This window comes from Haemaphysalis longicornis, unplaced genomic scaffold, assembly GCF_048455015.1.
Source record: "Haemaphysalis longicornis isolate Haplotype H1 unplaced genomic scaffold, Haemaphysalis longicornis Haplotype H1 scaffold_12, whole genome shotgun sequence".
NCBI classification, from domain to species: Eukaryota; Metazoa; Arthropoda; class Arachnida; order Ixodida; family Ixodidae; genus Haemaphysalis; species Haemaphysalis longicornis.
This window is the reverse complement of record NW_027526225.1, coordinates 11,330,451-11,354,261: the sequence shown is the minus strand read 5'-3', so window position 1 is coordinate 11,354,261 and position 23,811 is coordinate 11,330,451. Positions and strand designations below refer to the sequence as shown.

Below are 23,811 nucleotides of genomic sequence, written 5' to 3'. Positions count from 1 at the left end.
TTGAAGTGCTCTCGCCGTCCAATCCCTCTTCACCCACCGGTCAATCCCCGAATGAGCATGTACCACGGATCAACGGATGTCATCACCTGTGCCTGAACGCGAGGCTCGAGTCGAATCCTCTGGCTGGTTCACCTTGGACGGTTTTGCCTCTTGATCCCTGTCTAGCGGACTCTGTCTTCCTTCCAATATACCCCTTTGCAATATATATATATATATATATATATATATATATATATATATATATATATATATATATATATATAGAAAACGAGAAAGTAACACGGGTTCACCAAACGAACACTATCGCGTCATATATTCTTGAGGGTTCAAAAATTCAAATAAACAAAAGCACAAAATGCATAATTACACAAGTCTTAAATATAATTGAGAGAAGCGCAAGTAGCCCATGAATTCAGTGGGTGACAGCTAAATCTGCGCGTATATCTCAGGTACACGCATATCTGCAAAACATGATCAGTACGAAACTAATCCAAATATTACATTATGTCCGTAGCTGAGCCTACAGTCAGCCTCAAAATAAGAGAACATGTGAAATAGACCTTATATTTCTTCCAGAAAGGCATTGATTTAGCAGTTATTTTTGCAACTCCAGACAAGGATTACTGCTTGAGCATCTTTCACATACTGTTTGAGCGATGTATGGCAACTTATTGATATACAGTGGCTAATAAAATGCTTAAGTCCTGTTGCAATAGTTGGTGTAAACATTGGGAGTATTATATCATTCAGTATTGCGAAGATTTGAAATTTTCACGTTCTTTATTTTAAAGTCATTGGAGAAAAGGTTTTTAGTGCTACAGACAATAATTGCTGTGGCACGTTCAAAGCCCAGTGTGGTGTCATAATCTTCCTTGTGTCAGAATTTTGTTGTACCACCTGCTGCTTTTGGTATCCTGGACAATATTTGGTTCAATATGCTTAGCTTACGGGGGAAGCTGAAGCATATATTGCGACGCAATATTACAATACGGATTCTCCTAGTGTTTTGTATATAGGTTTATGGAATGTATTCAACGAACAATGTTATTTTTGCATGGTGGCATGGTGTGTACGCGGTGCTACCCTATTCGAGCAACAGGGTGACTACGATGTCGCGTATATCTGAATGGTAACCTAGTTAGTCGCAAGACCTTATTGAGGGAAGCCTGCACTGAGGTACGAGCAAGCATCAAACTATAATACACTTTGCTGAAAGGAAATAAGGCGCCAGAAGGAAAGCCAACTATGGATAAACAAGGTTTTACTGTGATGTCATTGCATCGCCATTGCCACTCCGGTGGGAAGTGGTTGTCGCGCCTACCTATTTGTGTCAGGAATTTCAATGTTTACTGCTTTTTCGTTACTGCGAATTATTTGTTTCCCCTTCGTAGAGGACGCCGTGGCAGTTGCCGGCCGCGCGGTGAAACGTGAACCCAGCCTCAGCCGCCGCCTGTACGCGATATCCGCAAAAAGGATGACGTGCTTCGCTCGCAGCTGGTTGTCCCTGGCCATAGGAGTCGGGCTGCCCATCGTCCTAATGGCACTTATGGCCCACTTACTCACCGATAAGGGTTTCTTGGAATTCAAGTCTGAACCCCAGCAAGACACCAGTAAGATCCCACCCACATATCAATGCTCGCACAGAAAACCAGATGCCTAGATGTAGTAGCGTCGTTTCACCACCGCTCCTAACCCTGCGCTCAATGTGCGCAGTGGCGTTAGTGGTAAAAGAGTTTTCTCGTCTCAATATGCGATTTGTGTGGCGTAAGCGAAAAAGCTATCTATGCAGAGATCCGCAAATTGTTTGTGCAATTAAGAAATCTTTGTGCCCTTCGCATAGAATGTGAAGGTGTGGTTAAAAAGTCGGCAATAGTCTCCGCCATGTACAAAAATGAGGTTTTTTGCAGACTTTCGACAGAATTAATAATGAATAGTGTTAAATAGACTAAGCGTAAAAAGTTACGATCCCTTTAGTTACCGGAAACAGCGGTACAGGCGAAATTTAGCCAACGAAGAACGTTAGGGCATGGCTTGTGCAATCAAAACGAGAGAACATTCCATTTACCGTATCGCAACCTTTCCCTTCCGCTGAGCTCGAACAGGACGAAAACAGTATCTGGTACATGCTCTTACAGTGCCACGGGCGATGGCTTCTGTTTTGTTTATTGGTGTATTTGGTATTCACCTTGCCGTGCCCGGCTGTGCTCGAAACGAAGCATATGTTCTCTCTTTTTCTCGTATAACGCACAGCATATAACTATTAAATTATTTGATTCATATTGTCACGAAGCCAGAGACGACGCAGTTGTCTTGAAGGAAAACACGTTTATTGGAGCGAACTTGTGCTCCCCTAACAACTCAAAGAATACACAGGCGGCAAAGCAGCAGACAACAAAGTGACGTCTGTGAGCGACCGTCGACGATCGGAATGCTGTGGCGTCTGCTCTGCAGGCCTTTATCTTTTGGTGCGAGTGTTTCTGGAACCATCGATTTACATCCAGAACATTGTAGATGAGAGAAGATTATTCTGGACTAGTTACGTTAAGACGAAACAGTCTGCTTATTTGAATGAGATAGCCCGTGCGGCATAAAAAATAAAGAATGATAGACGCGCTTCGCTTGACACAAATAACAGGGCCGGGCGTGGCCGGGTAGTAAAAACAAACAATAAATAAATAAACAAACGCATACATGGTTCGCGGCATTACCCCCCCCCCTCTAAGAGTGCATCGACCCGATGCTGAAACCAAATACAGTCCGAACAAACAACGAAGAAGTCCGTCATCTAGCATAGTAAGGTTTCAAGCGAACCACGTGGACGACTTCGCGCCGCGTGCGTCGTCGTGATGTTCCGGAATCACCATCGGGGATCAGCTAGTAGGTAAGTTGGCCGACACGTCGTAGAATCTGGTAGGGTCGGAAATTCCGTCGCAGAAGCTTCTCACTGAGTCCGCATCTTCGGATGGGAGTCCAAACCTACACACGATCCCCAGGGTGGTACTCGGCGTGTCGGCGTCGAGGATTAGAGCGTTCGGCATCCACCAGCTGCTGGTCTGTTATACGAACTCGAACGAGCTAGCGGGCCTCCTCCGCACGTTGAAGGTATCCTTGGACGTCGGCGTTGAGGTCGTCGTCTTCTACGTGCGGATGCATGGCGTCGAGCATGGTAGTCGGCCGTCTTCCGTAGACAAGCTCGAACGGTGTAATCTGCGTAGTTTCGTCCGTCGCTGTATCGTACACAAACGTGACATAAGGGAGGACTTCGTCCCAAGTCTTATGCTCAACGTCGACGTACATGGACAGCATATCCGCAATCGTCTTGTTCAGACGTTCCGTTAGTCCGTTCGTGGGGGGGTGGTACGCCGTCGTTCTTCGGTGATCCGTGTTGCTGTAGCGTAAGATCCCTTGCACAAGTTCCGCAGTGAAGGCCGTTCTGCGGTCCGTGATTAGGACTTCAGGGGCTCCATGTCGCAGCTCAACGTAGTTTATAAAGAACATGACAACGTCTTGTGCAGTCCCCATCGGAAGAGCGGCGGTCAATGTGTAGCGCGTCATGTAGTCTGTCGCTACGACAATCCACTTGTTCTCTGATCATGACGTAGGGATAAAGCCTAGAAGGTCCATTCCAATTTGTTGAAAGGGCCTCGATGGGACGGCGATTGGTTGCGGAAGTCCCGCGGGTCTTGTCGACGGCGTTTTTCGTTTGTGGCAGTCACGGCAACTACGAAAGTAGTGGGTGAAGTCGGCTGTAAGGCGAGGTCAGAAGTACTTAATTTTTTCAATAGTGCGAGCTGTGCCGAGATTTCCAGAAGACGGGTCGTCGTAGCACGCTTCCAAAATTTCGTCACGAAGGTCTGCGGGATGGCAAGTACATAAGTCGTTCTCGTTCCGGGGCTGAACTTCTTCTTCACGAAGACGGAGGTTTTCAGGCTAAATGCAGGTAAGTTGCACTTGAAGGCGCTGGGCACGGTGACGTTACATCCTTGGGGGTAGTTGATCATGACGTGTAGATCGGGGTCGGCACGCTGCTGGGCGGCCAGGTCACTCTCAGTCACGACTCCGAAGAACGCGCTGTCTTCATCGGAATCTTGTGGCGGTAGGTCGACGGGGGCGCGGGACAGGCAGTCGGCGTCAGAGTGTTTCCTGCCGGATTTGTAGACGATTCAAACGTCGAACTCTTGCAGGCGCAAACTCCATCGCCCAAGACGGCCAGAGGGGTCCTTCAAATTTGCGATCCAACACACCGCATGGTGGTCTGTCACAACCTTAAACAGTCTACCATACGCGTATGGGCTAAATTTTGAAATGGCCCATATGATAGAGGGGCACTCTTTTTCGGAGGCAGAGTAGCTTTTCTCCTCCTTCGACAGACCATGGCTTGCATAGGCGATTACCTTTTCGTAATCGCTTTTCTTTTGGACGAGGACAGCACCCAAACCTATGTCGCTGGCGTCCGTGTGCATTTCCGTTTCGGCGTTTTCGTCGAAATGAGCGAGCACGGGTTGGTTTGGCAGGCGTTGTTGTTGTTGCTTGCAGAATGCTTTTTCTTGGGCGTTTTCCAGGCAAAAGGGATGCTATCTTTTGTCAGGCGTGTGAGTGGCTCTGCAATGCGTGCGACGCTTGCGACGAAGCGCCGGTGGTATGCGCTCAGTCCGAGAAATCTTCGCACGCTCTTTTTATCTTTCGGTCTTGGGAAGCTCGCCATGGCTGATGTTTTCACCGGGTCAGGCAGGACTCCCGCGGCATCGACGACATGGCACAAAAACGTGAGTTCCTCCTATGCGAAACGGCAATTTTCGGGCTTCTGCGTTAACCCCGACGCACGAATGGCCTCGAGTACAGACTGCAACCCTGCAAGGTGTTCGTCGAAATTCCGGGAGAATACCACAACGTCGTCGAGGTTTACCAGGAAGGTGTGCCACTTCAGGCCAGCTAGCACAGTGTCCATGACTCTGAAACGTTGCTGGCGCCGTGCATAGCCCAAACGGCATTACGTTGAACTGGTATAGGCCGTCGGGGGTTATGAATGCAGTCTTTTCTCGATATCTCTCGTCCACTTCAATTTGCCAGCAGCCTGTCTTCAGATCCATCGATGAGAAGTACTTGGCGTGGCAGAGGTGGTCGAGGGCCTCGTCGATTCGTGGCAGGGGGTGCACGTCCTTTTTGGTGATCTTGTTCAAACGCCGCTAGTCAACGCAGAACCTTAGTGTGTTGTTTTCTTTACGAGTACGACCGGCGCAGCCTACGGACATTTCGATGGCTGTTTATTGTCGTCACTGAGCATGTCGTCGACTTGACTCCGGATGGCTGCGCGGTCGCGTGAAGAGACGGGGTACGGTGACTGTCGCGTAGGTCGGGCTCAATCCTCGGTTATTATCTGGTGCTTCGCCAGAGGTGTCTGACGTAACTTTGAGTTCGACGAAAAACACTCGCCGTATCGCCGTAGCGACACAGCAAAGCAATAGCTTGTTCCTTTCTTCTTGCGGTAGCGCCGGATTCACGTCGAAGGGATGCAGAAGCCTGAAGGTATCTTCGGGTGCGCGTTCAAAGTCGGGGACGGCGATCACGTCACTACCGTCTTGCGTTTCTTCGAGGAACGCAATTGCAGAGCCCTTGTTTAAATGCTACCACTCCTCGGTGAAATTGGTGTCCAAAACGTGGGATTTACTTTGGTTAAACCGCGCAATGCCTCTTGCGACAGACACACTGCGGTCGAGAAGAAGCCTTTGGTGGCTCTCCACGATAGCGTCGACGTCGGGAGCAACACCTTCACAGTGCACTATGATCATCAAGCTGGCTCGGGGTGGCAGGGTGACATGATCATCGGCGATCCTTACAGCTGCACGGTGTTCGGGGTTCTTTTCCGGCGTCATGGAGTGATCGGAGGAAAAATTTATCGACTTGGTCTGCAGATCAATTATTGCACCGTTGTCCATCAAAAATTTCCGAGAATCACGTCGCGGGAGCAGGTAGGCAAGATAACGAACGCGGCACGGTACTTGGTGCCGTCTATGGTGACGCGGGATGTGTACGTTCCACTTGGCGTCACGAGGTGGCCTCCTGCTGTGCGTATGTGCGGACCGTCCTAGCTGGTCATAACTTTCTTCAGCTTAGACGCAAATGGCACGCTCATTACTGAGTGGTCGGCTCCCGTGTCTACGAGGGCGACTACGTCAAAGCCGTCGATGGACACCTTGACGTCGGTCCGCCTTCCTAGACTTTCGGATGCGTCGGGGCGTCGCATCTCGGCTTGTGCGTGTTGACGGTCGTGCACTGTGCGTCGTCGTTGTTCTCGTCTGCTCAGGGGCAGTGTCGGTCATGTCTGGTACGCGTCGCGCCGTTTAGCTGTCGTCGTGTGCAGGAGTCTCGTCAGCGTTAGGTCGGGTCGTCGGGATGAGGGCATGTCGTGAATCACTGTCTTCGGCGCGTCCTCGCGTCGTTTGAGCCCTTCCGGTTTTTCGCTGTAGAGCAACTTCACATCCAAAAGTTGCTGCTTTTAGTTTCCCCCGCGTGGGCTGGGGAACCTTCCACGTGCGAAATCAGCATTGCTACGGTGGTTGGGCGACTGTATGGGTAGGGTGACGGCGATCGGTTGAAACGGGCTGCTCCACGGCTGGTGTTGGACAGGTATTCTTCGATATTCGATGGGCGCTGGCCGGGTCGGGGGCGGAGTGCGTCGATGGAGAACCTCCGCAAACCCCGACCCGGGCAGTGACAGTAGGGGCAGTGACAGTAGATGTGGTCGGCCTACCCGCAGTGGTAGCACAGCGGACGATTATCGGGGGTTCACCAGACGTCCTGTTTTCCTCGGGTTCTGGTTTTGGGCGGCAGGGGGTCGTGCGGGCGACCGTGGACGGTGGTACGGCGGGGCTTCTTGACGACGGGTTTGATCGTGGCGGGGTCAAGGAGCAGCCGCGGAGTAGGTCATGGCTTGTGGTCCGCGGGTGCTTCCGACGGCGTAGAAGTTCCCAGTGCGTTTTGGACTTCCCTGATTACGTCGGTCAGGGAAGTCACTTGAGGTTGCGGCGTCGTTGGAGAAAGCTTTCGAAGCTCCTCCCTGACCACTGGTCGGATGTTCTCGCGCAATGTAATGGAGATTCCAGTTGCGGCACCGATGGTCTCCGAAAACAACGCGTTGACAGGGTGGTCGTAGTGCCTCCTTCGAGTTTCTAGCGTGTTCTCCAGCACGGCAGCTTCAGACGCGAATTCGGCCTCTGTTTTAGGGGGTTGCGAACAAGGCAAGCAAAGAGTTCTTGCTTTACTCATCTCATCAGAAACCTTAGTTTCTTTTCCTCCGTCATTTCTGGGTCCACACAGAGAAAAAGTCGCTTCATCTCTTTGAAGAACATTATGACTCCTTCGTTGGGGTGCTGCGTTCGAGTTTCAAGAAAAAGCGCAGCGTGTTCTTTTCTGACCACGGTAGTGAAGATCTTAATGAACTCGCTTTTGAAGTGAGCCCAGTTGCTCAAGGAGCTCTCGTGGTTCTCGAACCAAGTGCGAGCTGAACCTTCCAAGTAAAAGAAAACATGCCAGAACGTTTCTGCGTCGTCCAACCTGTTGAATTTCCGGACGCGCTCCAGTTTCTCCAACCATTCTTCTGGGTCTTCTGCGGGGGCTCCTCGGAATGCTGCAGGACGATTGGTGATGTTGCTTCTTGCACCATGGTGTTGGTTTAGGCGTTCGTTCTCTTGGGCCCTGCTGGCAGAAGGGCGAACTTGGGTAGTAATCCTGGCAGTCGGAGGCTTTCCCTGGTTGGACTGGCTTGGCGGCTTCCAGATGTCGTAGAGAGCATGAAGGGTGCGTACCCAGCACCTCGACCAGATGTCACGAAGCCAGAGACGACGCAGTTGTCTTGAGGGAAAACACGTTTATTGGAGCGAACTTGTGCTCCCCTAACAACTCAAAGAATAGACAGGCGGTGAAGCAGCAGTCAACAAAGTGACGTTTGCGAGCGAGCGTCGATGATCAGAATGCCGTGGCGTCGGCTCTGCAGGCTTTTTTTCTTTCCGCGCGCGTGTTTCTGGAACCGCCGATTTACATGCAGAACATTGTATATCAGAGAAGAATATTCTAGGCTAGTGACGTTAAGACGAAACAGTCTGCTTATCCGAATGAGATAGCCCGTGCGGCATCAAAAATGAAGAATGCAAGACGCGCTTCGCTTCCCACAGATAACAGGGCCGGGCGTGGCCGGGCAGTAAAAACAAACAATAAATAAACAAACAAACGCTACATGGTTCGCGGGAATATACACAATAATCCAGGCCCATTGATCGGTCCAAGCAGCAGAGACGCAATTAGAAAAAATACGATATATACAAAGGAAGTTCCACAACCGGAAAAGTTCAGATATCGAGGGCATAACATGAACAAACAATCACACAAAACATTTTACACATTAACAATACAGATCAAAATAAAATGTACTCAATTCAGTCGATCCTATTGATGAATGGTGCTGGTAGCTATTTCAATTCAGTTGAGGTCAGCGGGAAAAAGGAGAATTTCAGAACGTTAGTGATACCATTGAATGGCGTTAAGGACTCTGCATGCTGATTTCATGTTCTGCAAGCGGCGAGTGGTTGGATGTATTGCTCTGGACTGACTGAGAATTTTCTATTTTTGAGAAGATAAAGACATTTTTTGTTACATTTTTAATCTCAATTGAAATGCTGGGAGATTATGCTCTCTCATACGCAGGGTTGGTGATTCGCTGGAAGACTATTGAAAAAAATGAACCAAAGAGCTTTACCCTTAATCATCTCGAGTGCACTAATGTTAGTTTTTGTATAAGGACGTGAAGAGCCCAAACTCCAATCTTGTTGTTACGATAAATGTTTACGCAAGCATTTTTACAGTTGGAGCCGCATGGACAGATTTTACACAAAGATGAAGAACAGATGTTTAAAATTTGTTTGTTTCAACCTAAACTGTTTGTTATTGTAACACCAACGTTCTTGTATTCAAAAACTTCCTTCAGAGGTTCTCCTGGAAGGTTGCAAAGAAAAACAACAATTTTGTATGTTGCTGATTCTCATAAAAATGAATTTGTTGGAATTTAGGTTAACGCACCTTTCGTTAATAATACATATAGTAGAATTCAATACTGCATCTTCGTCGCTGCATGATATTTCATTAAATAAAGCATATTCGGGTGTAATTTTTACTGAGCCAGCAAATGCATCCACAATATTATTAACATATATATGAAACAACAAGAGTACTAAGACGCTCCTTGCGGAATGCCAGATGACACAGGGAGGGACTGTGAGGAGTCACTATTGGTAGGAACAAATTGCGTGCGGTTACTCCGGTACAAATATATCCAGGTAATTGCAAACGCAGGAAGACCAGTGGTGAGGAGCTTTAGAATTTATAATGAGCTTTAGAGTGAGCTTTATAATTAGAGTGAATTTCAGAAAATCTGCATCTACTCGACACCTCTTGCCAGAAATAGTGGCAAAACAGTGAAAAACCGACGTTCTTCGCGTTATTGCAGAAAAATCTTTTTGAAGCCGCGTTGAAAGGAAGAGAGCAAATTACGGTTAGACATAATATCGTCACGTAAGCAAAGGCGACGCACGTATCTTCCAGGAACAAATTTTATTGGAGCAAACTTGTGCTCCAATACGAACACAGATATTACACAAACGGCAAAGTAGTAGTTAGCAAAACCACCTGCGCAGGAGAGTGTCGGCGAATCAAATGCCGTGGCGTCTGCCCTGAGAGCCTTTATCTTTCGGCGGGATTGTTTCTCGAACCCACGAAGTATATTGAGAACACTGGAGGTCAAAGATTTTTCTCAACCAGCGCAGTCAGTGCGAAACACTCTCCCTATCAAAGAAGATAGTCCAAGCGGCATACAGAGCACAAAAGAATGTGCCGACTTCGCGTGAAACACAAATAACCCAGGCAAATGCGGCTCCATGGTACAAAAAAAGTCGAGACGTAAACAAACATAATGCACGGCTCGCGCATGGTGCTGAAAACGTTTGCCACACGATGGTGTCACTGAACGTGGTCGGTAATTATTAGGGAATGCAGGATCACCTATTTAGAGAGGTGCTAAGCGTTCTAGGTACCAGTCGTAAAACGCATATCCCCAAGAAAGTAATGCACTGAGCCGTAGAACCAGAAATTGCGATAGCCTCTCGGCATAAAGACGTAGAAACGTCACTGGAAAAATTATCGTGACCTCGGCATGATCTTGATTTTAGATTGAGCAGCAAGCAAACAACACCAGCTGCCAATATGAAGTCGTCATCAGGAGCCGAAGAAACATCGGCTGTAGGTAGGCTTGCAATCATTCGATTTTAAAAATACTTTAAAATTGTCAGCACTAATAATGGTCAGCAATATGAAGAGAATCGGCAAGGAGCATGCCACCTTGAATAAGTTTGTAGCGCCACCATCATCATCTTCTTAAGCGCCACCATCATCATCAACAGATTGGCGAGCGGGCTCGGAAGAGACTCGGCACCCGGCACACCTCGGGAACGGCACCCTCGTTCTACGCGCCTCGTCATGTCCATGGCGCAGACAACGCAACCGTAATAAACCAGGGCTCGGCCGCTGCGCCTCATCGGCCGCCTACAAGTTGTTTTATTACTTTTCTTACTTGACAAAAAAGGCCAATACTTCTGTGGCACATGTTAAATAACGTTTAGCAAATTTTTTTAAAGAACCAACGCTTTGATCTTGCAACAGCAGGGTTAGAAGGTTGGGGATGGCATAAACGGTGCCACGCTCTGCCGCTCTTCGTTTAAGTCATTTCATTTTTGTTTTGATATGCCACATTTCACGCGTTATCCAGGGAGCTGTTTTCCGTCCATGTTTAATTTTGTTAGGGATAATACCTCAGGGCAGTGTGAGCAAATGGCCACTCTTCGTTTAAGTCATTTCATTTTTCTTTTGATATGCAAAATTTTACGCGTTATCCAGGAATCTGTTTTTCGTTCATGTTTTATTGGTTAGGGATACTACGTCAGGGCAGTAGGAGCAAATGTTCCTCAATTTGTCCCATAATTCCGCCGCATCAAAATCGCTGAACGTGATGAGGCAACGATCGAAGTGGTCTAACATAGTTTCACGTCGGGGAATCGAACAAGTCTTCCAAAATATAAATTTGGCCGCAGGCCTGGGTTAACGATATTGCCAAAAATCCGAGGTAGAAACAGGTTGTTGGATAAATAAAGTTTATTGCAGCGAATTTGTGCTCCTCAATAAACGTAAAAAAACAAACATCGAGGCTTTCATGCTTCGAGAACAATCCAGTGCCGGATCATCTGCGATCAAAGACGAACATTCTGCCCAAGTGATGACAGGGTGATACACTCTCCCTAACAAATCAGGTATCACAGGCGCTGCATACCCAAGAACGATGAAAACGGGTTTCACTTTTATCTTAGATAACATGGCTTATCACAGAGAGACACGTGCGACAACACAGAAGTAAACTCAACACAAGGCGTGGTTTGCGTCCTTACCCCGCCCGCTCTAAGAGGGTATCGTCACTATGCTAGAATGCAGACCAAACATCGACCCCGTAATAAAGGCCACCCAAACAATAAAAAGTATTTCACCTTGTGAAGTAAGGCTTCAGGAAAACCACAGGGACAACATCGGGACGCGGGCGCCTTTGCATTGCCCCAGAGGTCCCATGGGGAACAACTTCGAATGAGTTGGCCAACACGTCGTTGAATTCTGTAGGGAATGAAATACCGTCGCAGGAGATACTCACTCTGTCCGCATCATGGAATTGGAATCCAAACCCAAGCATGATCATCTAGGTTATAACCAGCGTCTCGGCGTCGGAGGTGGTATCGTCGAGCACCCACCAAGTACTGGTGCGTGGTACGTACGCGAGAGAGCGCGTAAGCCTCCTCCGTGCTCTGTAGGTATCAGTGGACATCGTTGTTGACGTCTTCGTCATCAATGTGTCGAGCGACAAGTGCATAGCGTCGAGCATTGAGGTCGGCTGATGACCGTAGGAGCGCGACCATGGTGTCATCCCTGTCGTTTCGTGGACACTTGTATTCTATGCGAACAGGACACGAGAGAGTATTTCGTCCGGACTCTTATTTTGAACGTCGACTTACATATACAGCATATGCTTGATGGCCTTGTTAAGACGTTTGTTTAGGTCGTTTAGAGATGGTACGCGGTAATCTTTCGGTGATCCGTGTTACCGTAGGCAAGGACACCTTACTTGAGCTCTGCAGTGAATGCCGTTCGTCGGTGGGTGATTTGGACTTCAGTGGCTCAAATTTGGCAGCCCAACTTGGTAAATGAAGAATTTTGCGACTTCACACTTCTTCACTTTTCCCTCGATGCTTTACCAGTTACACAAAGTGCTGCACTCTAGGCCAGTCGAACGGACTTTACCAGTTCGAAGGGACCATTCTAAAGAATGTTTTGGGAAATCATTTGTAATGTTGTATTCCAATCATTCACGATGTATGGTATTGAATTTGGAGACAGCGTCATTACTGTTTAAACATGTGTGCCGTTAACCATCCTCGCCACGCTTTTCCGCAGCCAAACAAGAAACCTTCATCCCTATCGATCCGTCCAACCTGGGAGGTGACAACCCGTCGACTGTGCTGCTCGGCGAAGGCAACGCCTCTTCGGCGGCAAGTCACCAGTTCCGCCTCACCGCCGAAGGAGTCGGCAGCCGTCTCCTGGTTTTCAAAGACGTGGACGAGGGTGCCCGCGAATTGGCGCGGGACGGATTTTCCAACTACGTGAACACAGTCGCAGGAGGCGCCGTCTACGGAGTTGACCAGTGAGACATTTTAAGTGCGAATGCACTTTATAAGCGACCCCAAACCTTCCACCGCCGGCGGCGGCGGCGGCGTCCGCAGTCCTCCTCTCCCTAGCAACGGCGTGGAGCGGAGAGGAGCGTCGGTAGCAACGGCGCGGTGACGTCACTTCACCACGTGACCGCGCTCGCTCCGCCTCCTCGCCGTGGCTGCGCGGGTGCGCGCCGCTCCCCGCACCACTCCTCGCGCCGTGACGTCATGGTATGACGTCACAGCGCGCCTCCTCTCCCCAGCAGCTGCCGCGCGCCTCTCTCTCCACCGTGACGTCACACTCTCTCCTCTCCCCCTCGCTCGGCTGCAGCTGCCGTGCGCCGCTGTCCCTCTCCCCTTGCGCTCGCCTCCTCTCTCAGCCACCTGGCTCGGCGCGCTCGGCGCGCTCGGCGCGGCGTACCCCCCTATATATGCAGCGATAAACTGCCAGACCTCCGTGGGTCGGCTCGCGCGCGCTCACGGGCGAATGCCAACGGATTTTAACTTTACTCCCCCTCATAGCATCACCCCGTGCATTCGCACTTAACCATGTTCACCCTCGGGGAAATGCTTGGGAGTTTTTTATAGCGAATCTCTTAGTTGGAGATAAAGCAACAATAACCATTACGTAGGGGCTTGAAGAACCAAATGGGGCGCCGGGTTTCAGTGCTACGGAAGCGGATTGCGTGTGAAGGCTGACGTATTTCTTGGTCGATTAGCCCCGCTGAAAAACGTACTGACTGCGGGTTTCCGGAACACTTTCGTGGCGGTGTGCGAAGAGCATGCAATGTTTTTTGTACAAAAGTGGACGTGCAAGAGGGTTCGTACTGTCGGGAACTTGGGGCCACCTTGTGCGTGGTGGGCACGCAGAATTTACCATGCCTGTTGTATTTACGGGGTTCCTTAAATAATTCCAGTTTTAGAGCCTCCTTCAAATAGTTTTCGGAGCCCCGACAAAACTAGCTCTGACAAGGACTTTATACCACGATCATTAATGGTGACCCTGGGACACAGTTCCCAAAATGTTAGTGGGAAAGCCGCTCCCCCAGATATGGTACACTGCAAGCTTACTCGCGACTGAAGTGCCTTAACTGAAGCCCTTTTCAATATTTGCAGCATGTCCTCTGAAAAGAAAATATTGCCCCGAACCTAATTTGGCAGGCCATGTCGAGCGCTCTGTGGGTGATGCACGGGCAAACAGGAAAACGCATGGGCTAAGTGAAACAAATAACCATTCTATTAAAACCATTACAATTTGCTGGAATACCTTCCCGTATGCGGCGGAGTTTAGGAGCTTCAGCCTGCAGTTGCGCTCTTAGATCTTAGGGCATCAGCCGGTGCCACAGGCATTTCCGAACTACGATAAGAGAAACTGCATAGAAATTTAAACGCTTTCGGCATTCGGGTAGTTTCCGCAATCAAAAGAAAGATACCTCTATGAGGAAGAAGGGTGATGTACAGTCATTGACACTCTCAGCAGAAACCAAATAACACCAGATGCGATAGCACTGGGGGCGAGAACGGAGATCTTAGACCAGATAAAGCATTCCGTGCATGCTCTTGATGAATAAAGATAGGTAGAAAAAAATTTTGTCATCTTTACTTTTTGTATGTATATATATATAATATATATATATATATATATACAGTACAAGAGAAGACTAAAGGGTAACGAACGAACATGTATTAACGTTTGGCTTGCGGCAAGCCTTCGTCAGAATGGGGCAAGCCTTCGTCTAACGAAGGCTTGCCCCAAGCCGAAACATTAATACATGTCCGTTCGTTACCCTTTAGTCTTCTCTTTTACTCTACATTTTTACCGGCCCCATTGTACTTTATTCATACGCTATATATATATATACAGAAAGATAGGTCGGCAGTCTACAATGCCAAAGGAGGCATAGGGGTGTGGTTAGGCTCTTTTCTTTTTCACTACGGTTAATTAAGTAAACATTTTTTTTAAATATACAGAAGAAAGAAAGAAAGAAAAACACGCCCCCAAAAACACCCACTCTGGGCGCGTGTTTTTCTTTCTTTCTTTCTTCTGTATATTTAAAAAAAATGTTTACTTAATTAACCGTAGTGAAAAAGAAAAGAGCCTAACCACACCCCTATGCCTCCTTTGGCATTGTAGACTGCCGACCTATCTTTCTGTATTTTCCTCAACGAGCCCCTCATTTCCTTACTATATATATATACATATATATATATATATATATATATATATATATATATATATATATATATATATCCCCGCACGGGGCATCTTGAGCAATCTTGGTCATGGTACTGGCGATACCGCGGACCCCGAGCCCCCAAACAAACATAAGCTGGATCCAACCGTGGTGATGTGTTATTAGGTGGAGGGTTAGAAACCACGAACGGTGGCCGTCGGAGCCCAGGTCAAGCTCCGGCGGATGGGCTCCCTGTCTGTTCACCAGGCAGGGAGCTCCGGGACCTCTTTGACTACCAGGGTAAGGTCAAAGAAGAAAGTACCCCAGTCTCCCTGCTTTTATACTATGCTATATGGCCTTTTCAAACCCCCCCCCCCCCCAAACGTGATCGGCCCCCTAAAAGGGGCCGCACCGAAGTACCGTTTCCCCCATTGCCATCTTTAACATTACCTGAACCAGATCATTACTCTCGATTTCTTGTCATGGAATCCCTCAATCCAACCCACCCTCTTGATTCTCAGTCAGTCTTTTTGATCGCCAAGTATCTTGAAGCCATAATAGGAAAATCGTATAAATGCAAAAAACAAAGATCTGGTGAACTCCTAATCGAAATAAATGACAAGCAGCAGTCCACAAAACTTCTAGCTCAGACAAAACTGGCTGATCTAGACATCAGGGTCACACCCCATCGGAGCCTAAACAGCTCGCAGGGTGTGATATCAGAGATAGATCTCTTGAACGAAACCGATGCGGATCTCCTTGCCATCTTGAAGGATCAGGGCGTCACTGCCGTGAGACGCATCACCATCCGCAGAGATGACAAAGAGATTCCCACCAAGCACATCATCTTGACCTTTGACCGCGCAGTTCTCCCCCAACACATAAATGCAGGTTTTATCCGTTGCTCCATCCGTCCGTACATCCCGAACCCGCGGCGCTGTTTTAAGTGCCAGCAGTTCGGGCACGGTACGAACTCTTGCCGTGGCCGAACGACGTGTGCAAAATGCGCGGCGCACGATCATCCGAGCGAGAACTGCCCATCCGAAACCCTCACTTGTGTAAACTGCGGGGGGCCGCATGCAGCATACTCCCGCAAGTGCGAAAAATTTCAACTAGAAAAAAAGATCATAAATAATTAAGGTCACTGAGAACATCACCTTTCCAGAGGCGAGAAAGAGGTTCGCCTCTTTCCCTCTGGGGAGGTACGCCGACGCAGCTCGCCGGGGGGCGGAGCGGCGTCTGGTTTGCACAGGGACCCAGTTCAGCGAGTCTGACCTGATCCCTTCCGCGCCCCCCCCTGGGTTGCCTGTGGCAGCCCAACCCGCCACGACCTAGCTTGCTGAGGCAGCAGCGGTTGTGGTGGGAACGTCCTCCGTCGGGACCGGTGCCGCTCCCGCCTTTGTTTCCCCATCCTCCAGTGCGTTGGAGGGTACCGAGGTGATGGACACCACGGGCCCCGCACCGGCTCCCACCGCCACCGCACCGCCCGTGCCACCTCTGGCGCCCCGGATGCCCTCGGCGGTGGCGGCTCAAACGAAGGGCTCCCGAGGGGGGGCCAAGTCCGGGGGGCCCGGTCCGTCGGGCACACCTCGGACATCCGACGACGAGATGGATGTCGGGCCGTTCCTGCCAGCAACGCAGCGCAAGGAACGCATCCCGACGCCAAAGCCTCTCGACAAGCCAAAAAAGGCGAGAGTCACAGCCCCGAAAGACGGCACATAAACAAACACACACACTCCAGTAGCTCTCACACTAAATAATGGGAAGAGAAAACATAATTCAATGGAACTGTAGACGCCTTCTTAAAAATCTTGACGATGTATACGAACTACTGCATGCTAATCAGCCAAGTGTAATGTGTGTTCATGAAACACATTTGAATTCCAAGCACACAAATTTCTTGAATAGTTACATGGTCTTCAGAATGGACAGGGATGGCTGCACACACTCTTCTGGTGGTGTGCCCATAATTGCCCGGAAATCCTTAGCCTGCCACCCTGTCACTCTGAACACTGTCCTCGAAGCTGTAGCAATCCGTAAGATAATATTTAATAGATTGATAACGGTATGCTCCATTTACATTCCTCCTGATTTTGCACTTCTAAGCTCTGATTTCGAGGCACTGGTTGACCAGCTGCCCGAACCATACATACTAACAGGCGACCTTAATGCGCACAACTCTCTTTGGGGCTCCTCCAGAACGGATGCCCGAGGTCGCCTGATAGAGAAGTTTCTTAGATCCTCCGGAGCATGCCTTTTCAACAAAAAACAGCCTACATACCATAACTTAGGACACAATATATACTCGCATCTTGACTTGGCGATTGGTTCTGCAGTTCTCTTTCCATGTCTTGAGTGGGGTGTGGGCACAGACCCATATGGTAGTGACCATTTCCCCACTTCCCTAACGTACTTAGGTAAAGGCTCATGCAGTCCATCTTCCCATAACAGGTTTAATGAATCAAAAGCAAACTGGAGCACATTCACAGAAACATCTAAACTACACCACACATCCACAAAACACCTACACGTGGAGGAAGCCGCCCAACTCGCTACGGCGCACATCCTCGACGCCGCCGAAAAGTCCATTCCCCAGGCCTCCACTGGGTCCCGCACCCCAAGGAGGCCCTGGTGGAACGAGGACTGCAGGCAGGCGCGAGAGGCCCAGAACAAGGCGTGGGGTGTCCTTCTCCGGTACCCCACGTCAGATAACCTCATTTCTTTTAAACGGGCAAAGGCTCTTGGGAAGCGAGTGCGTCGTGAGGCGAAAAGGGAGAGGTGGCGCACCTTCCTCACTTCCATCAACTCATACACCGACACTCACAAAGTCTGGACACGAATACGCAAGCTAAAAGGACAACAGACACACAGCCTGCCCCCGGTTAGCACAACAGGGGACACACTCGAAGACCAGGCCAACACGCTTGCACAACACTTCGAACACGTGTCCAGCTCAGCACATTACACAAACACTTTCATGAAACACAAAACATCTGCGGAGAAGAAGTCACTGCGTGATAGCAACAAGTCGCACACTTCTTACAATTCTCCTTTTTCAATTTATGAGCTGAGGGCTGCTTTGACCACATGTAAACCTTCAGCTCCAGGTGCAGATAAGATTACTTACACAATGATACAATTTTTACACTCAGACACCCTTGAAACACTCCTACACCTGTACAACAAAATTTGGCTTTCGGGGCACATTCAACGCACTTGGAGTGAGGCCATTGTAGTGGCTGTCCTAAAGGAAGGGAAGGACCCTTCCTCTCCTAGCAGTTATCGTCCCATTGCCCTGACAAGCTGCCTGTGTAAGCTCTTTGAGAAGATGACAAACAGGAGGCTCGTGTACTTCTTAGAGTACAATGGTCTTCTCGAGAGTTGCCAGGCAGGCTTCAGGGCGGGGCGATCTACCAACGATCAACTCGTTGCATAGAGGCGTATATAAAAGATGCTTTCCTCCATAAGCAGTACTGTATGACAGTATTCTTTGATCTAGAAAAGGCGTATGATACTGCTTGGAGGTATGGTATCCTCATCGACCTAAAGTCCTTTGGCATAACGGGTAACATGATGAACACGCTTTCCAGTTACATGTCCGAAAGGACGTTTCGCGTGCGACTTGGAACTGCACTCTCTAGGGTGCATGTGCAGGAAAATGGAGTGCCACAAGGTGGAGTTTTAAGTTGCACCCTTTTTATTGTAAAAATGAATTCCCTCAGGAAGGCATTGCCACCGTCGATTTCCTGCTCCGTTTATGTAGACGACGTACAATTATCCTTTAAGTCTTGTAACCTATCTGTCTGCGAGCGCCAAGTCCAGCTTGGTGTTAACAAGCTAGCTGGTTGGGCAGACAGCAACGGTTTTAAATTTAATCCAGGGAAGTGCACTTGTGTCTTGTTTTCCAAGAGGCGTGGCATCCGGCCGGATCCAGACATTCATCTCAATGGTGTCTCGATTCCTGTCAAGAAAGAACACAAGTTTGTAGGTATAATCTTTGACGAAAAGCTCACGTTTATCCCACACATAAAACAACTAAAACATAAATGTTTAAAAACAATGAATATCCTGAAGGTTCTGTCGCACATTTCTTTTGGTGCTGACAAACAACTTCTTTTACGTGTTTTTACCAGCTTGATAGGCTCACGACTGGACTATGGTAGCGTTGTCTATGGGTCAGCCACTAAAACATCCCTCAGAATGCTCGACCCTGTACTTCATCTAGGGCTCCGCTTGTCGTGTGGTGCCTTTCGGACTAGTCCAGTCGAAAGTCTGTATGTAGAGTGCAACAAATGGAGCCTAGAACGTCAGCGAGCCTACACAGACCTGCTTTATGCTTTTAAAATCTCATCAATGCCTCACCATCCTTTTACGTCAGTTTTTATGATACGTCAATATCTCAACTTCTTATTAATCGCCCATCAGTCTCTGCTCCCTTCGCTTTCAGAGTAAGAGAAGAAGCGTCACAACTTGATGTCATGTTCTCAGACACCATCAAAACCTCCGCTACTGAACTTCTAGTACCGTGGCAGCTTCGCCCGATATCATGTGATGTATCTTTTACAAGTGTCGAGAAAACCAGAGTGCCTAGAAGCGCGATCGTGCAACATTTCTTGTCCCTGCAGCACAAATACAAGTGTGCTGAATTTTACACAGATGCTTCTAAAACTGCCACAACTGTTTCCTGTGCTGCGCATGGGGGTGGTACCTTTAATGTCTGTAGAACTATGAATAGAAATACAAGTATCTTTACGGCAGAGGCCTATGGCATACTTCTTGTAGTTAAACATATAGTTCTAAGTCGAATTCCGAAATCTGTAATTTATAGTGATTCTTTAAGTGTTGTGCGTACATTATCCTCACAGAAGTCTAAAAACCATGTGGTCAATGCTCTCATTAGTACTATTATGTCTGTGCATGCGTTAAACCTTGAGGTGACCGTGTGCTGGGTGCCAGGCCACTCTCGAATTCCAGGTAATGAGACCGCAGACCGAATGGCGGCCGCTGCTGCCCTTACAACTACAGTTGACATAACAACAATACCCTACACTGACCTCAAATCACACATCAGACAACACCTTCGCACAACATGGCAAGCGCACTGGAATCAACAGACTGACAACAAACTACACATTATAAAGCCACTCTTGGGAGCATACACCACTGATACTTACAACAGACACAACGAAGTTACCCTGGCTCGATTACGGATAGGCCACACGCATGCAACACATTCCCACCTGCTCACGGGATCTCCAAGACCTTTGTGTAGCAGGTGCGGGGAGGGCCTATCCGTAGTCCACATACTAATAACATGCAAGGCACTTCACACAACACGACACGCACACTTCAGAGAACTCTACAGACAACATATCCCACTACACCCATCGCTGTTTCTAGGTGACGATGCCAGTGTTTCTATGAAACGTATGTTTGATTATTTGTCAGATGTTAAGTTTTTGAACCTTATCTCATATCACGCATAATCAAATCTGGCCCTATACACCAGCCATCACCATTACCTTTAATTGATTTTACAATGTCAGATTTACATGTTTTTATACATACCTTTTTATGGTAATCACTTCGCTGCATTATATAACTTCTTTTCTGGCGCTCTTTGCCCTCGCTGGCCTTGCGCCATAAAACACCAACCATCATCATCATATATATATATATATATATAGCGAATCAGAATAGGAAATGAGGGGCTCGTAGAAATTAGACAGAAATAAGGGTTGGCAGCCAAGAAAACCTTGGAAAGCAAAGGGGAGGTTGTGGTAGGTCATTGAAACAGATAAAAAACAGATAAACATGTCGTAGACACTCGAGTCACGGAGCGGGTATAAAAAGAAGGTCCCCTTCACCCCGAGAAGTCGGAGTGGCGCTGGCTACCACCCCCAAGCATAGGAAAAAATTACATTGACATAAATACCCCAGAAAATGGGGGAGAAAATCGCCCCGCCGGCAGAGTAGTGGTTATCGCACCAGACCGGTATTCTGGAGGTCGTGGGTTCGGATCCCAACTGGCGGGCATTTTTTCTCCGCTTTCTTTGTTTCTTTCCAAATTCTTTATCTGTTTCAATGACCTACCAAAACCTCCCCTGTGCTTTCCAAGGCTTTCTTGGCTGCAACCCTTATTTCTGTGTTATATATATATATACAACTATATATATATATATATATATATATATATATATATATATATATATATATATATATATATATATAAATCTAGAGAAAGATAAACTCACAAAGCGCGCAGAAATAGTATAAGTAAAGAGTCGGATACACAGCAAGAACAATAACAAACAATGTTTACTTACGTAGCGGCAATGGGACTTGCCTTCATCAGAGTAAAGTTACATGATTATGGTTACAAGTTACATGACTATATATATATATATATATATATATATATATAGTATAAGTAAAGAGTCGGATACACAGCAAGAACAATAACAAACAATGTTTACTTACGTAGCGGCAATGGGACTTGCCTTCATCAGAGTAAAGTTACATGATTATGGAAATACAGAAAGATAGGTCAGCAGTCTACGACGCCAAAGGAGGCATAGGGGTGTGGTTAGGCTCTTTCTGGGCGCGTGTTTTTCTTTATTTCTTCTGTATATTTAAAAAAAATGTTCACTTCATCAACCATAGTAAAAAAAAAAAGAGCCTAACCACACCCCTATGCCTCCTTTGGCGTCGTAGACTGCTGACCTATCTTTCTGTATTTCCTTAACGAGCCCCTCATTTCCTCACTATATTATTCTGTGAAAGCCTAGCGAGGGTCTCGGTTCTGGCAGCCTTAATGCCTAGGTAGCATAAGAGGGCTTCCCGCCAGTTACCCGCTCATGACAGGCTGTAGACGTTGGAGTCACGCCCCGGGGGTTGAAAAGAAGGTCTCCTTCTCCCCGTGTAGTTAGAGTGGCGCTGGCTACCACCCTCAAGTGTCAGATACACTTCTAGTACATATAATTAGCCCAGAAAGTGAAGCAGAACACAGTCGCCCAGATAGCCGAATTGGTAAGGCATTCGACAGGTAATCGAAAGGCGTGGGTTCGGTCCCCACTCTGGGCGCGTGTTTTTCTTTCTTTCTTCTGTATATTTAAAAAAATGTTCACTTCATTAACCATAGTAAAAAAAAGAGCCTAACCACACCCCTATGCCTCCTTTGGCGTCGTAGACTGCTGACCTATCTTTCTGTATTTCCTTAACGAGCCCCTCATTTTCTCACTATATATATATATATAGATATATATATATAGCGAATCAGAATAGGAAATGAGGGGCGAGCCCCACATTTCCTCACTATATATATATATATAGATATATATATATAGCGAATCAGAATAGGAAATGAGGGGCTCGTTAAAAATAATAAGACAGAAATAAGAATTGGCAGTCAAGAAGACCTCAGAAAGCAAAGGGGAGGATGTAGTAGCTCAAGATGAAGAATTTGGAAAATAAGAAAGTGGAGAAAAAATGCCTGCCAGGTGGGATCCGAACCCACGACCTCCTGAACACCGGTCTGGTGCGATAACCACTACGCTACCGGCAGGGCTACTTTAGCCTCCACTTTCTGGGGTATTTATGTTCAGGTTCTACAACATGTAGAACAGGTCTACGACATGTTCTCGACATGTCGTAGACGATCGAGTCACGGCCCGGGGGTTCAAAAGAAGGTCCCCTTCACCCCGAGTAGTCCGAGTGGCGCTGGCTACAACCCCCAAGCGCAGGAAACAAAAACACCTGAACATAAATACCCCAGAAAGTGGAGGCTAAAGTAGCCCCGCCGGTAGCGTAGTGGTTATCGCACCAGACCGGTATTCTGGAGGTCGTGGGTTCGGATCCCACCTGGCGGGCATTTTTTCTCCACTTTCTTATTTTCCAAATTCTTCATCTTGAGCTACTACATCCTCCCCTTTGCTTTCCGAGGTCTTCTTGACTGCCAATTCTTATTTCTGTCTTATTTTCAACGAGCCCCTCATTTCCTATTCTGATTCGCTACATGCATAGCGAGGGCCTCTGTTCTGGCAGTCTTGGTGCCATAGGGAGCCTAAGAGGGTTCAACGCTGGTCGACCACTCTCGACATCTAGACGATCGAGTCACGGCCCGGGGGTTCAAAAGAAGGTCCCCTTCACCCCGAGTAGTCCGAGTGGCGCTGGCTACCACCCCCAAGCGCAGGAAACAAAAACACCTGAACATAAATACCCCAGAAAGTGGAGGCTAAAGTAACCCCGCCGGTAGCGTAGTGGCCATCGCACCAGACCGGTATTCTGGAGGTCGTGGGTTCGGATCCCACCTGGCGGGCATTTTTTCTCCACTTTCTTATTTTCCAAATTCTTCATCTTGAGCTACTACATCCTCCCCTTTGCTTTCCGAGGTGTTCTTGACTGCCAATTCTTATTTCTGTCTTATTTTCAACGAGCCCCTCATTTCCTAATCTGATTCGCTACATGCATAGCGAGGGCCTCTGTTCTGGCAGTCTTGGTGCCATAGGGAGCTTCAACGCTGGTCGACCACTCTCGACATGTCGTAGACGATCGAGTCATGGCCCGGGGGTTCAAAAGAAGGTCTCCTTCACTCCGAATAGTCCGATTGGCGCTGGCTACCACCCCCAAGCGCAGGAAACAAAAACACCTGAATATAAATACCCCAGAAAGTGGAGGCCAAAGTAGCCCCGCCGGTAGCGTAGTGGTTATCACACCGGACCGGTATTCTGGAGGTGGTGGGTTCGGATCCCACCTGGCGGGCATTTTTTCTCCACTTTCTTATTTTCCAAATTCTTCATCTTGAGCTACTACATCCTCCCCTTTGCTTTCCGAAGTCTTTTGCCTGC

At 48.1% G+C, this 23,811-nt stretch overlaps 1 non-coding gene across 1 annotated transcript; it reads left to right on the top strand.

The window, feature by feature from the left end:
- The first annotated feature begins 21,976 nt into the window (after positions 1–21,976).
- Trnat-ggu (transfer RNA threonine (anticodon GGU)) lies at positions 21,977–22,048 on the top strand. Its single transcript has one exon. It is a non-coding gene; the product is annotated as a tRNA-Thr (tRNA).
- The last annotated feature ends 1,763 nt before the right edge of the window (positions 22,049–23,811 follow it).